Source organism: Canis aureus, chromosome 6 (assembly GCF_053574225.1).
Source record: "Canis aureus isolate CA01 chromosome 6, VMU_Caureus_v.1.0, whole genome shotgun sequence".
Lineage (NCBI taxonomy): Eukaryota > Metazoa > Chordata > Mammalia > Carnivora > Canidae > Canis > Canis aureus.
This window is the reverse complement of record NC_135616.1, coordinates 47823178-47836480: the sequence shown is the minus strand read 5'-3', so window position 1 is coordinate 47836480 and position 13303 is coordinate 47823178. Positions and strand designations below refer to the sequence as shown.

The 13303-nt window shown below is 41.4% G+C and overlaps 1 long non-coding RNA gene across 1 annotated transcript in view; it reads left to right on the top strand.

Annotated features, from left to right (window-relative positions):
* Nucleotides 1-8583: 8583 nt before the first annotated feature.
* LOC144315195 (uncharacterized) overlaps nt 8584-13303 on the top strand; it is a 28962-nt gene continuing 24242 nt past the window's right edge. The window contains exons 1-2 of the long non-coding RNA XR_013380955.1: nt 8584-8745; nt 12929-13091. This is a non-coding gene — a long non-coding RNA (uncharacterized LOC144315195). The remainder of the gene's footprint in view (nt 8746-12928; nt 13092-13303) is intronic.

The window sequence follows — 13303 nt, the reverse complement described above, 5'->3', positions numbered from 1 at the left end:
TTGAAGAAAATGGAGTAACATTTGGAACATAACTCTAGGGAAAATGCAAGAATTGGAGGAATAGTGTTCCTTTAAATTCTTGAGGAATCAGAAAATGAGCTCCATTAGAAAAAACAGTAACTAGAGAAATAGCACCATAAAGACTAGTGGTGGGCATTAAGTGTAGCCTACACAATTAAAATTTAGAGTTATAAAGGAGAATATAGTATGCAATTGCTGTATATCTACATGACAGACAGTATAACTAAAAAAATAGGAAAATGTAGAAATATTTGGCCTAGCTGGTAGTTGATAGCGTTAGACAGGTATGTAATATGGGGTAAAATAAATGGACGTTTGGGGGAAAAAAGCCTTTTTAGTGTTCCAATAATGAAAAAGAAATGAGATCATATCACCATGTTGCAACACCTGGTGGATTAATGGATTCAGACGTTGAGCATCAGCTGCTATTAATATTCCAAAAAGAGACAACCAGACCCGTTATGCCCCTTAGCGAAAGAACTCTGCATCCTCTATAGCCTTGCCAAGGGATGGGAGGGGAGTCTGATCATGCCTCTGGGTCCAGCTGCCAAAATGCAGAAACAAAGAGGATAAAGGAACGTGTGGAGCTTACGTGTGCAATCAGCACAATCCGGACTGGGAAACCATAGGTTCAATACCCGGGGATTTTTAACAGATAAATTGAAAGGAATGAGGGAAATTCCATATTTTTTCTTTAAATGGATAAAATAGATCATTTAGAGATGCACACATTTAAATTATCTCTAGATAATTTAGAAATGCACACTTTGTTGATAAAAGAATAGAGATAAAAAAAGAATAGAGATATACAAAGAAGTAATGATTATAAAATTCAGGATAGTAGTTACTCTAGAGGAGAAGGAAGGCATTGATTGATGCTAGGGACAAGCACATGGAGGGGATTCTGGAAGTGGCTGGCAAAGTTCTACTTGATGGCTATGATGTATAGCAGGATTTGTCTTATAACAGCTTATTAAGCTATCCATATTATAAAGTGTTAATCTATAATGACTTAAGCTCTTTAACTACTTTGGTTTTCTGTTCGTTTTACAATATTTTTTTTAAATAGCAACTCACATTGAAGATGGAATTCATTGTTAGATGCACCATTATTTTAGTTTTATCATTGAAATAAAAAAATCTATTGAGACTGTCCACTTTAAGACACTATTTTCAAAAATGTTACAAAGAATACCTTAGAATAGATGACATACGGCAATTAGACACCACAGATATCTTGTCACTCATGCACAAAATCCAGCAACTAAACTCACTTCCCAAAGGCTTGACACTTTCTCTGGGCAGTCAGCACCAGAGAGCCTCTGTTCCTGAAAGACCTGGAACACAGTGGGGAGAAAGATGGCATGTGCTGCTGGAAAGAAGGAATGACGTGAGTATAGGCTAGAGTATGACCCCTCCCCCCCATCTCCCTATTTAGCTCCCATTCTCACTTTCCCTGCTGGGATCCCAATTATATTGTTAGACTCTCAAAATTGTCCACACCTCTTAACACTGTTGTGTTTACTTTCTACTCTGTTTTTCTCTGTTTTCAGGTCTTTTCTACAGATCCGTTTTCAAGCTTACCAGTTCTTTCCTTGGTTCTTTTATTACTGTGTTTTTGGGTTTTATTTCTAGTGTTTTTATTTTACTCTTTTAGTGTCTGTCTCTCTAGTGTCATTCCCCAATCTGCTCATGTGTGTTTTCCACTTTTCCCACTAGAACGCATATTAGCCATATTTACTTTAAATTCCTTGTCTGGTGTTTCTAACATCTGGGTCATCTCTGAGTCTGGTTCTGTATCTTGTATGTTTGACAGTTTTCTTTTGCCCTGTTTATTTGTGTGTGTCATAGTTTTTGATTGAATGCCATCTGTTGTGACTGAAGTAATGTCTGCCTGGAAGTGAGGCATTGGTAAAGACTAGTCAGGAGTTTAATGGGGTTGGATTTGTTGTTACTGTGATTATTGTAGGTGCACCATGGGGGTCCTATTCCTCTAATGTTGTGTGTGGTTGGGTGGTGCTCTGGTGCCAGGGCGTTGTTGTTTTCATCAGTGTTCCTGCTGTATCCTGGGTGTCAGCCTTCCTCGGGCACCTGTCGCTCAGGAGTCTCTCTCCACACCCTTGCCTACACCCCCCCGCCCCCCGCCGCCCCGGCAATTTGCTATTGGTTATTTGGTGTTTGTTTAATGACTAGGTGCAGCCTTGAGGGTAATGCTATTATTAAACGCGGCAATTGTATTAGATTTTACAATCCACTACCCAATAAAAGCATAAGCCTCCTTTGTTTCTCAAGTCCTAGCAAGATCCTGGCAACATGGTCAGTGTCCCACATCCCTCTTTATTAAATGATTTCTAGTTACCTGGCACTGTACATCATACAGCACCCAATGACTTTTTAACAATTTTGGTGTTTAATACTTGTTGACTTATGATTTAGGGGAGTCAGAATAATTGAAGATTTCCAGTTACGAATCAAAAGACTCAATCTGTAATTGTGACTTGGCTAAAATAAGTGACTTTGGGTACACCACAGACGTGTGTTCTCTTTTTTCTCATGCGACAAATGTGAGGGGTTGACCTGTAAGTCAGAAATTGCAACTCCAAAATACTGTGAATGAAACATGAGCAATCTCTTAAAGGCTGCTCCACAAGAGGACAGCCCCTCCACATTGCTTAATGTCTGAAGAGATTGCAAGCATCTTTGAGTCTATTTTAAAAGTCATCTTGTACAATGTTTTATTTTTATTTCTTTTAATGATACAAATAGAGCACAAATATACTCTCACTTATAAAAATTCTAACATTATAGACCAGCTTCAAGTCTTTTTTGATTAGTACCGCCAATCCGAATCCCCTCTCCCTATTATCAGGTCAATTGGGTAATTTTTTATGATGTCTTGTTTTATGTGGTTTTTTTAAAGCATGATTTCTGCAAGTAATTTATTTTTTTTGCAAGTAACTTTTTAAAATCCGCATGTGATGTAAATATCTTTTCCAATTAATATACATTAATTTATTTTTAATTATTCTCTTTAACTCCATAAAATGCATATCATAGTTTACTTATTTCTTAATGATTTTTAGGGGTTTTTTTTCCAGTATTCAAACATTTCCTCAAATATTTCAGTACTGCATTTTGAAACAAATGAAGAACTTCACAATATTTCATGGTCATTAAGGCTATCAGGTTAATTTATTAGCCAAGGCAAAAATATTTTAGTAATTTTACTAGCTACAAAAATATAGACTCAATTTACAGAAAAGGGACTAAAAGAGAAAAGCACTTGACAGCCTTCTTGGAAGCATTAGGTTCACTCCATTTCCTAATGTAGATCATCCTGGGATGCCCTGCCTGTCAGGGAGGGCATTTTATAAGTATGTTATTATCCTAGATTGGATTAGACCCAAGCTTAACTTTACACAAGAAAAGTTAAATATGAACATGTCTGACAATATTAATGTAAAATCAGTTGTATCTACAGCAAATATTCCTGCAGAAAAGAATAGGCCCCTCTTTGGGACCTCTGTAGGATTTACAATCTGATGGAACTTGAATGGGAATGTATGTGATGGAGATAGATAAAAGGCAGTAGGGTGGGGAGTGAATTCCACACAAGGACTTTGTGTAAGCAAAGCTTAAGGAGGGAGGCACATAGAGTATATTTACAGAAAAGAGACCAGCTGAGCTAGATCAGAGGGCTTTCACTGCGGGAGAAAGTGTCAGGTAGGGGCTCAGACTGCAAAGGTCTTAACTGTTGGACTTGACCTCTGGGCAGTAGAGGCAGTGAAGATCTCCTGAATGGCCAGTTCCTGTTCTGTCTCCTCAATCTGAAGTTCCAGTGAGCAGTTCCTACATGTAAGTGGGTTGGAAAAGGAAGGGTGGACCAAGAGCTAGTTCAGTCTGAATATCCACTCCCAACCCCCAATTAACTATCTTCATTGTTTATCAGATTTGGGATCTTTTTTTTTTTTAAGATTTTATTTATTCATGAGAGACACAGAGAGAGAGAGGCAGAGATGCAGGCAGAGGGAGAAGCAGGCTCCATGCAGGGAACCTGACGTGGGACTCGATCCCAGGTTTCTAGGATCAGGCCCTGGGCTGAAGGCAGCACTAAACTGCTGAGCCACCCAAGCTGCCTTCAGACTTGGGATCTTATGTTGATTTGTGTGTTTGTTATTATTGTCTGTCTCTTCAGTAAGCTGTACACACCATGAAGACAGAAAGACTATGTAACTACAATGATTGCTCTTCATTGTACCCTCAGCATCAACCCTCAGCATCAACAACAACATCATTGTACCCTCAGCATCGACTTTTTTTTGAGTGAATGAATGAATGAATAAAAGAATGTTGCTGTGGAGTCAAAATAATTATTACCATTATTTTTTAAAAGATTTATTTATTGAAAGAGAGCACAAGCAGAAGAGACAGAAGAAGAGGGAGAGAGAATCCCAAGACAACTCTGTACTGAGTGTGGAGCCCAATGAGGGGCTGGATCTCACCACCCTGAGATCACAACCTGAGCCAAAACCAAGAGTCCAATGCCCAGCCAACTGCGCTACCAAGGTACTCGAATTGTTTCCATTATTTTAGAAGAAGCAATAGAAGCTCAGAGAAAATAAAAAAAGCCAGCCTCGGGATCCCCGGGTGGCACAGCGGTTTAGCGCCTGCCTTTGGCCCAGGGCGTGACCCTGGAGACCCGGGATCGAGTCCCACGTCGGGCTCCCGGTGCATGGAGCCTGCTTCTCCCTCTGCCTGTGTCTCTGCCTCTCTCTCTCTCTCTCTCTCTGTGACTATCATAAATAAATAAAAATTAAAAAAAAAAAAAAAAGCCAGCCTCATGATGGCCCCTAACATCCCTGTCTCCTGGTACTCACAGTCTTGCATAGTTTTTTCCCAAACTGACTAGGGCTCACTTGTGCAAACAAAAACAGTGTAGAAGTGACAGTTTATGACTTCTGAGGCTAGGTCATAAAATACTGTATGATCTCGCTTAAATGTGGAATCTAAAAAAAAAAAAAAAAAAAAAACAAGAAACAGGGAGATTGGAAATTGCAAGGAGCAGCAGGGTAGGAGAAATGAGTGAAGATGGTCAGAGGGAACAAGCTTTCAGTTATAAGATGAATAAGTTCTGGTGAACTATAGTACAGCATGGTGACTAGAGTGATCTATAGTACAGCATGGTGACTATATTATGTAATTGAGAATTGCTGGGGCACCTGGGTGGCTCAGTCAGTTATACGTCTGCCTTTGGCTTAGGTCATGATCTTGGGGTCCTGGGATCAATCCCCACGTTGGGCTCCATGCTCATCGGGGAGTCTGCTTCTCCCTCTTCCTCTGCCCCCTCCCCACTGTTCATTCTCTCTCTCTCTCTCTCTCAAATGAATGAAGTCTTTAAAAATAAAAAAGAAAGAAAATTGCCAAAAGAGTAGATCTTGAAAGTTGGTACCACACACCAAAAAATGGTAACTATGTGAGGTGATGAACGTGTTAGCTTTATTGTGGTCATCACTTCATAATATATAGATACATCAAATCATTACATTGTATACCTTCCACTTATGCAATGTTATATGTCAAATATAATTCAATAAAGCTGTGAGAAAAGTAGACATTGTGACTGTCACCTTGTTCTCTTTAGATAAGCAAGGGGAAGCCAGTTGCTGTGTTTTGATGACATTCAAGGACGTTTATGAAGTGGTCCATATGGCAAAGAACTGAGGATTTCTGGGCAGCCCAGGTGGCTCAGCGGTTTAGCGCCACCTTCAGCCCAGGGCCTTGTCCTGGAGACCCGGGATTGAGTCCCATGTCAGGCTCTCTGCATGGAGCCTGATTCTCCCTCTGCCTGCATCTCTGCCTCTCTCTCTCTTTGTGTCTCTCATAAATAAATAAATAAATAAAATCTTAAAAAAAAAAAAAAAAAGAACTGAGAATTTCTGCCAATAGCTGGCATCAGCTTTCCAGAGACGTGAGTGAGCCTTCCTTCAATCAGTCCTTTAGATGACTCGAGCCCTGGCCAACATCTTGACTGCAACTGAGTGAGTTACCCCAAGACAGAACTACCCAGCTAAACTGCTCCTGAATTCTTAACCCACATAAATTGTGTGAGATAATAAATGCTTGTTGTTTTAAGCCACTAAGTTTTAGGATAATTTGTTATGCCATAATAGCCAACTAATGCAGCTCCCAAAGTTCTCATAACTAAGCTTCTCTGAATCATGTCAAATGGCTAGGGTCAGGCTGGGAAAATTCTTAAGGCACCAGACCGTCAGATCATGGTGACTGACTGACACTGTATCCTCCTCCCAACCTCCAGAACTCTAAAAACATATCTTTCTTAGGAGGCCAAAGGGCCAATAGCCAGATGTCTTTGGGAGTACATTATAACAAGTGTGAGAGGTGCAGAAAGCAAGAGTTTGCATAGATGACCCACAAGTTCCAAATTGGTTTGGAACAAACTATTGTATAAATCAATCAATAAATTTAACCAGAGAGGGAGGGAGGAGGGTAAGGGAGGGAGGGAGGAAGGGAAGGGAAGAAGGAAGAGAGAAAAAAAGAAAAAGAGAATTTGCTTAGAATCTTAGAAAGGGCTTGGAACCCTCTCTGTGGCTGTTCCCCTCAAGGCCTGCCACCTTCTCCAGCTGGGTTTCCAGATTATTTTCCAGACCCATACTAGGTTTTTTTTTTTTTTAATTTTTATTTATTTATTTATGATAGTCACACAGAGAGAGAGAGAGGCAGAGACATAGGCAGAGGGAGAAGCAGGCTCCATGCACCAGGAGCCCGACGTGGGACTCGATCCCAGGTCTCTAGGATCACACCCTGGGCCAAAGGCAGGCACCAAACCGCTGCGCCACGCAGGGATCCCCCATACTAGGTTTATTTCCCCCTTCCTACTCTTGTGTCTAACAGATGTTTTGATATCACGTTTTTTTAATCCCCATGGATAAGACACAAACACCGGCAAAGCAGATTCATGAAAGGAGACCAAGGATTATGGCTGGAAGTTATGGGGGCTGCGAGGCAGGACCTCAAATCGCTCACCCTGAGACCCCAGAGGATCTGAGGGCGGTCTGCTCACCTTCACTAAAGGATGCATGGTTTCTAAAAAGACCATCTATGATGGACATTTGGGGACTAGAGAATAAATAGTCTTCATGTCTGAATGGATAGTACGTTTATTCTCCATTTTGATCTGAACTCTGAAGGTCTGTACAGTGTAAGGTACAGTCTGGGATGCTAGAGAGCTGTTTCAGAAAATAGTTCTGCACAGACCACAAGATTTCCCACCCCAAAGTTTGCTGCTTAAAAATCAAGAATAGGACACATTATATGATAATGGAATGTTTTTATGTGGTTCAATTCCCACCAGCTGTGCAACCCAGAGCATGTTATCCGTGTCTCTGAACTTCAGTTCTCTTTTTCAGAAGAAATAGCTGAGAAAATATGGGTAGTGATTAGCACAATGTCAAAAACAATTCACAAGTGTTCTTTCTTCCTATTCCAGTGAAGGATAATAGTGATGATGAAGTTTATGCTGTTGATAAGTCATGTCTGGTGTCCAGGCCAACCTTGTCTGTTTCATAGATTCTGTGTCACCTCTCTAAGCCTCAGGCTCTTTATAACAAAATGGTGAAAACAGTAAGTAACTTTACTTACCACTGAGTGGTATGTGCTAGCCACTGTTTCAGGTCTTTCTGCATGTATTAACTAATTCATTTGATGCTCACAGTCACACAAGGTATATATTATTATTACTATTATTATTTTATTTTGCATATAAAGCAACTGAGGTAGAGAGAGGAGTGTATCAGTTGGCCCAACGTCACACAGTAGATGATGGATCCAATGTTCAAACTCAAGTGTTATAACTCTCAGAGCCCCCATTCTTTTGTGTGTGCAATATTAAAATGTAAAACCAACAAAGAACACAATAATTGCTGAGAAAATAACAAACAATCTTTGTGGTGAAGAAAACTACTGCTTATAATTATAGAAGCATCCCTATAGGTAGGGTCAGATGGTTTCTGTTCATCAGTGGAAGGTGAGTAGATACCCAATAGGTGTCACTGTGAGTCTGAAAAGGTTAAGAGCAAGTGTGTCTCTGTCACCTGTGTTCTCCTCTGAACTTGTGGAAGCAAGGGACTTTGACAAGACACAATTTGCAAGTGTAAAGCCACATGTGAACCTGAATTTCTTTCAGAAGAGAGGCAAACAGGAAAGCCTCCCACATGAGTTGGGCTTGGGCTGTGATGTGGTAAGAGTCAAGCTTTTGTTGTTGTTCCACCTTTTTTTTTTTTAAGCATGCTGACTACCCAGAAGGAGGGACAGAGGAAGAGGAAGAGAGAACCCCAAACTGGCTCCATGCTCAGCATAGAGCCCATGCAGGGCTCAATCTCAGGATCACAGCCAAAACTGAGAGTCAGAAGCTCTTAGCCACCCAGGTGCCCTGTTATGTTTCATTACTGAATATTGGGGTGTGCTTCTTACTGCAGCATAGCATAGCCTGTTCTAACTGCAAAGTCATTAAATGATAGTAATGATTCTTTTTTCAAAGAAAATATAGATAACCATGGAAGGAAACCTTGTGAAGGTGATATGGAATGTGTAGAATTCTCTCTTCCTGAGCAGTAAGGAACACATTTGGAAAGCCCACAGCACAAGGGATTGGTTGAATGATGTGCATGGAAACAGGGAAGAAGGAAACAAGAGGCTAAGATAGAGGTGAGAAAGGGGTCGCAAGGCAGTTGTGTCTCTGTGGGAGATGTGCCAGGGCCCTACTACTAATGCTACTTTGATGCATACCTGGATTTTGTTTTTTGTTCTTGTTTTTAACTATTCTTTTTTAATTTTTTTTTATTGGAGTTCAATTTGCCAACATATAGCATAACACCCAGTGCTCATCCCATCAAGTGCCCCCCCTCAGTGCCCATCACCCAGTCACCCCCACCTCCCACCCACCTCCATTTCCACCACCCCTTGTTCATTTCCCAGAGTTAGGAGTCTCTCATGTTCTGTCTCCCTTTCTGATATTTCCCACTCATTTTTCCTCCTTTCCCCTTTATTCCCTTTCACTAATTTTTATATTCCCCAAATGAATGAGACCATATGTTTGTCCTTCTCCGATTGACTTACTTCACTCAGCATAATACCCTCTAGTTCCATCCACGTCAAAGCAAATAGTGGGTATTTGTCATTTTGAATGATTGAGTAATAGTCCATTGTATACATAAACCACATCTTTATCCATTCATCTTTCGATGGACACCGAGGCTCCTTCCACAGTTTGGCTTTGGTGGCCATTGCTGCTAGAAACATCGGGGTGCAGGTGTCCCGGCGTTTCACTGCATCTGTATCTTTGGGGTAAATCCCCAGCAGTGCAATTGCTGAGTCGTAAGGCAGATCTATTTTTAACTCTTTGAGGAACCTCCACACAGACATGAACAGAAATCTCACAGACGAAGACATAGACATGGCCAACAAGCGCATGAAAAAATGCTCCGCATCACTTGCCATCAGGGAAACATACCTGGATTTTGAACCCACTTTCACTTCTTTTTATCTGGACAAATCACTCCACCTTTCTGGAGTATCTATTTCTTACTGTGAACACTAACAACATATTTCAGGGTGAAGAGGAATTGATTGTCAACTTGCTTCATTACTAGCTTAGGCCCATAGGTCCATGTTAGGCACTACATTGTAAATCTTAATTTATTTAGCAAAGACAAATTTTGAACTAGTTATGAGCAAAGTGACTCTTTCTGAGCAGCAAGCAGGTGGCTGTTCCATCTCCATCCTCTGGGCTGACCTCCTCTTACCCAGGGAGGGGGAGGGGAGAGAGGGTTAAGGAGGCCTGATGTCACACAGCCCTACATAAGGGCCTCCTTTTGGCACCTGCGGGGCAGTTTGGAAGCAGTTTGGAAGCTGAGGAATGAATTAGGTCCTGGTTGTGGGATTTTTAAGTCAGACACAGACACAGCTGTTGAGCAAAATGCAGGCACCACAGAAAACCCAAAGCCTCAGACCCTTCAAGCAGAGGAAGAGTTTAGGTGATGATCTTCTGAATGACCGATTTTAAAATCAGTCTAGCTATCAATGCTAAAGAAAGTGAGAGCTCTCAATTTGACATAACAGGTGTTTTCTCTTTTATTTTGTAACATCTTGCTGGGACTGTGTTTTAATTTCTGGCTTCACATTTCTCTAAGAATTTTCCAAAGGAGCCTTGGGAAACAAATCCAAAGAACCTTCCAGTTTCAGGTGTTTTAAAAGCCCAATGGCAGCATTTTGCCTCTAAGGAATTTTTGATAGGGGAATGCTCTGTCCACCTGCTAGAATCATTGAGCAGAGGAACCAGACCTTCCCCACATCCACCTTCCTCTCACTCAGAATGAGGAAAGGCAAAGTCAGACAAATGTTGCTGACTTTAAAAATAAAGCTTAAGGGCAGCCCCGGTGGCCCAGCAGTTTAGTGCCGCCTTCAACCCGAGGTGTGATCCCGGAGACCTGGAATCGAGTCCCATGCCAGGCTCCCTGCATGGAGCCTGCTTCTCCCTCTGTCTGTCTCTGTCTCTGTTTTTCTGTCTCTCTCTCTCTCTGTCATGAATAAATAAATAAAATCTTTAAAAAAAAATAAATTAAAAAATAAAATAAAGCTTAAGGCATTGAAGTTGTCATCTGCCAGCTGGCCTCAGTAAAAAAAAAAATAACCTGAAACTAAAAATAGTTGACTGCGGGCTCAGTAAATGTGCCTGGTGTGTGAGTCTCCCTGAACTGGAAACAACCTCTCAAAGGTTTTGGCTAATGCAGACAGTTCTTCAGAATGTTTATTATGATTTTTTTTTTTTTTTATGAGCTCTTTTAGAACACCCTGCATTCTCCTCTGACCTGCTAAGGGTCACTGGATTAACCAGTGGAAAGTCAACAAGGGAAAACCAAAGTCAGCCTTAGATCTCAACTTTTCTTTTTTTTTTTTAGATCTCAACTTTTGTCAGACTCCAGATGCTGGGGGTGACAGTGACTTTTTTGGAAAGTGAGTTTTGATGCCACTTCCCCTTCTTCCATATAGGTGTGCCTCTGATTTTCAGGGACTCCCTACTCTCCATCCCAATAATTTTGAATCTCTACATTAATGCATTTAAACATATTGATATGAAGCACCCATTATGCACCAGGCACTGTGCTGAGCTCTGTACAAAGAACAGCGGAGGGATCCCTGGGTGGGGCAGCGGCTTGGCGCCTGCCTTTGGCCCAGGGCGCGATCCTGGAGACCCGGGATCGAATCCCATATCGGGCTCCCGGTGCATGGAGCCTGCTTCTCCCTCTGCCTGTGTCTCTGCCTCTCTTTCTCTCTCTCTCTGTGACTATCATAAATAAATAAATTTTTAAAAATTTAAAAAAAAAAAAAACAAAGAACAGTGGATAAAACAGATGAAAATCCCTGCCCTAAACATCTTCCAAACCACAGAGTTCACTTTTGGGGACTCCTTGACCCTCACAAAATGAGAACCTGGTACAAGAAAGGAGATGAGGTGTAGTTTTGAGATGCAAGATTACAACAGCCCCTCCACCCCTCCAGCTCCCAGCTCCACCCTTTCCCAAGGGAGATCAATGCCATGGTAGGGTTTGGTCTTTGGCTTATCCACCTTTGGGTAACCAGGTTCAGAAACTATTTCCCCTCCTAACCACCATGTAAACTTGGTCCCTCATCACTGCACCCCAGGAGTGCCCTGGCTGTGCCTCTAATGTTTGGGCAAGGGAGATTGGACAGAACTAAGCATTACCAACAGATTCAATCTGCTATGAACTGCAACCAAATTATGGCTGTTTCTCAGCAATGTTAATCCAAGAGGAAGAGTTTCAGACTTTCCAGCAGTAATTCCTTTCCAAATGCTACCCCAGTGCTGCTTAAATGACTTGTCAAAACACACGGCTTTACATATTCTCTTGGCACCACACAGAAAATTCTTCACTTTAAATTCATAGCAAGCAGAGACATCTTTGCTTAGCATTTTTGAGCTGTGAATATTTGTTCTGGTTAATGATGGGATGGCCTTGTACTTTGAGCCCATCTAGGCATCCCAGGGCATTTTAAATCTCCAGGACACCAAACAGACTTCCAGCAGGATTCTAGTAGCTCTCTTTTCACCCTAGAGATGCTGCAAAGAGCTGTCCTCTCATTTCTTCTATTATTTTAATTGTGATTAAAAATTGTGATAATTGTGATAAAAATTCCATCTTAAGGGCACAGTTCAGAAACATTAAGTACATTCATACTACCGTACAACCATTGCCACTGCTGAGGTCCAGAATTTTTCTATCTTCCCAAACTGAAACTTTGTACTCATGAAACATGAACTCCCCATTCTATCCCTTGAGCCCCTGGCAGCCACCATTCTACATTATCTCTCCAATTTTGCTAGTCTGGGTACCTCATGCAAGAGGAATCATACAATGAATGTATTTTCCTGGTTAACTGATGTCACTTAGCATAAATCCTTAAAGTTCATCTATACTGTAATAATTTCCTATCAGAATTTCCTTCTTTTTAAGGCTAATACTCCACTGTATGTATATTTCCACTTTTGGTCATCCATTGACCTGTAGACGAACACTTGGGTTGCTTCCATGGACACCTGGGTTGCCTCTACACAAACCTTTAACTTCTGTGCCTTGGTTTCTTTATCTGTTATTAGGGAACCAAATGGGACAAGGACTGAAGTTTTATATATAAAAAGTTAAGTAATGACCAGATATGAATCACTGTTTCAGCAGTGACTGGCATAGGCAGGGAAATATACCTCACATTTTGAAAGACTCCAGGCAGCAGGAGGAGCAGCAGGTGGATATAGTGTGCTTCTCAAACAATATTTCTCAAAGTGAGGTCTGCCTATCTCACAATCCTACAGATTCACAGGCTGCTTTCTGGATCTACTAAACCAAAATCTGTGGAGTGGAGCCCAGGAATCTGCACTTTCAACAGGCCCTCCTGGGTAATTGTTGAGTTTGAAGACAGCACTAGAATGGGGAGGAGGCTCCTTGGGTAGACATGTTTGCAGTGGACAGACAGAGGTAAGTCAGGCCTGGGTCAGGGGCCCATTCCATGCCCAGTTAAAGTTTTTTCTTCCTGCCCTCTCCTTCCTCCCCACCCAGGAGCTTCCTGTATGATCAGTACCCACCATGACAGGAAGGCCTGCCTGTCTCTGTATCTTTATGGGACTCCATCCTCTTTAGTGTTCTAAGACAGTGTGGTAGCTCTTAGGAATTCTATAAATATTAAGTCT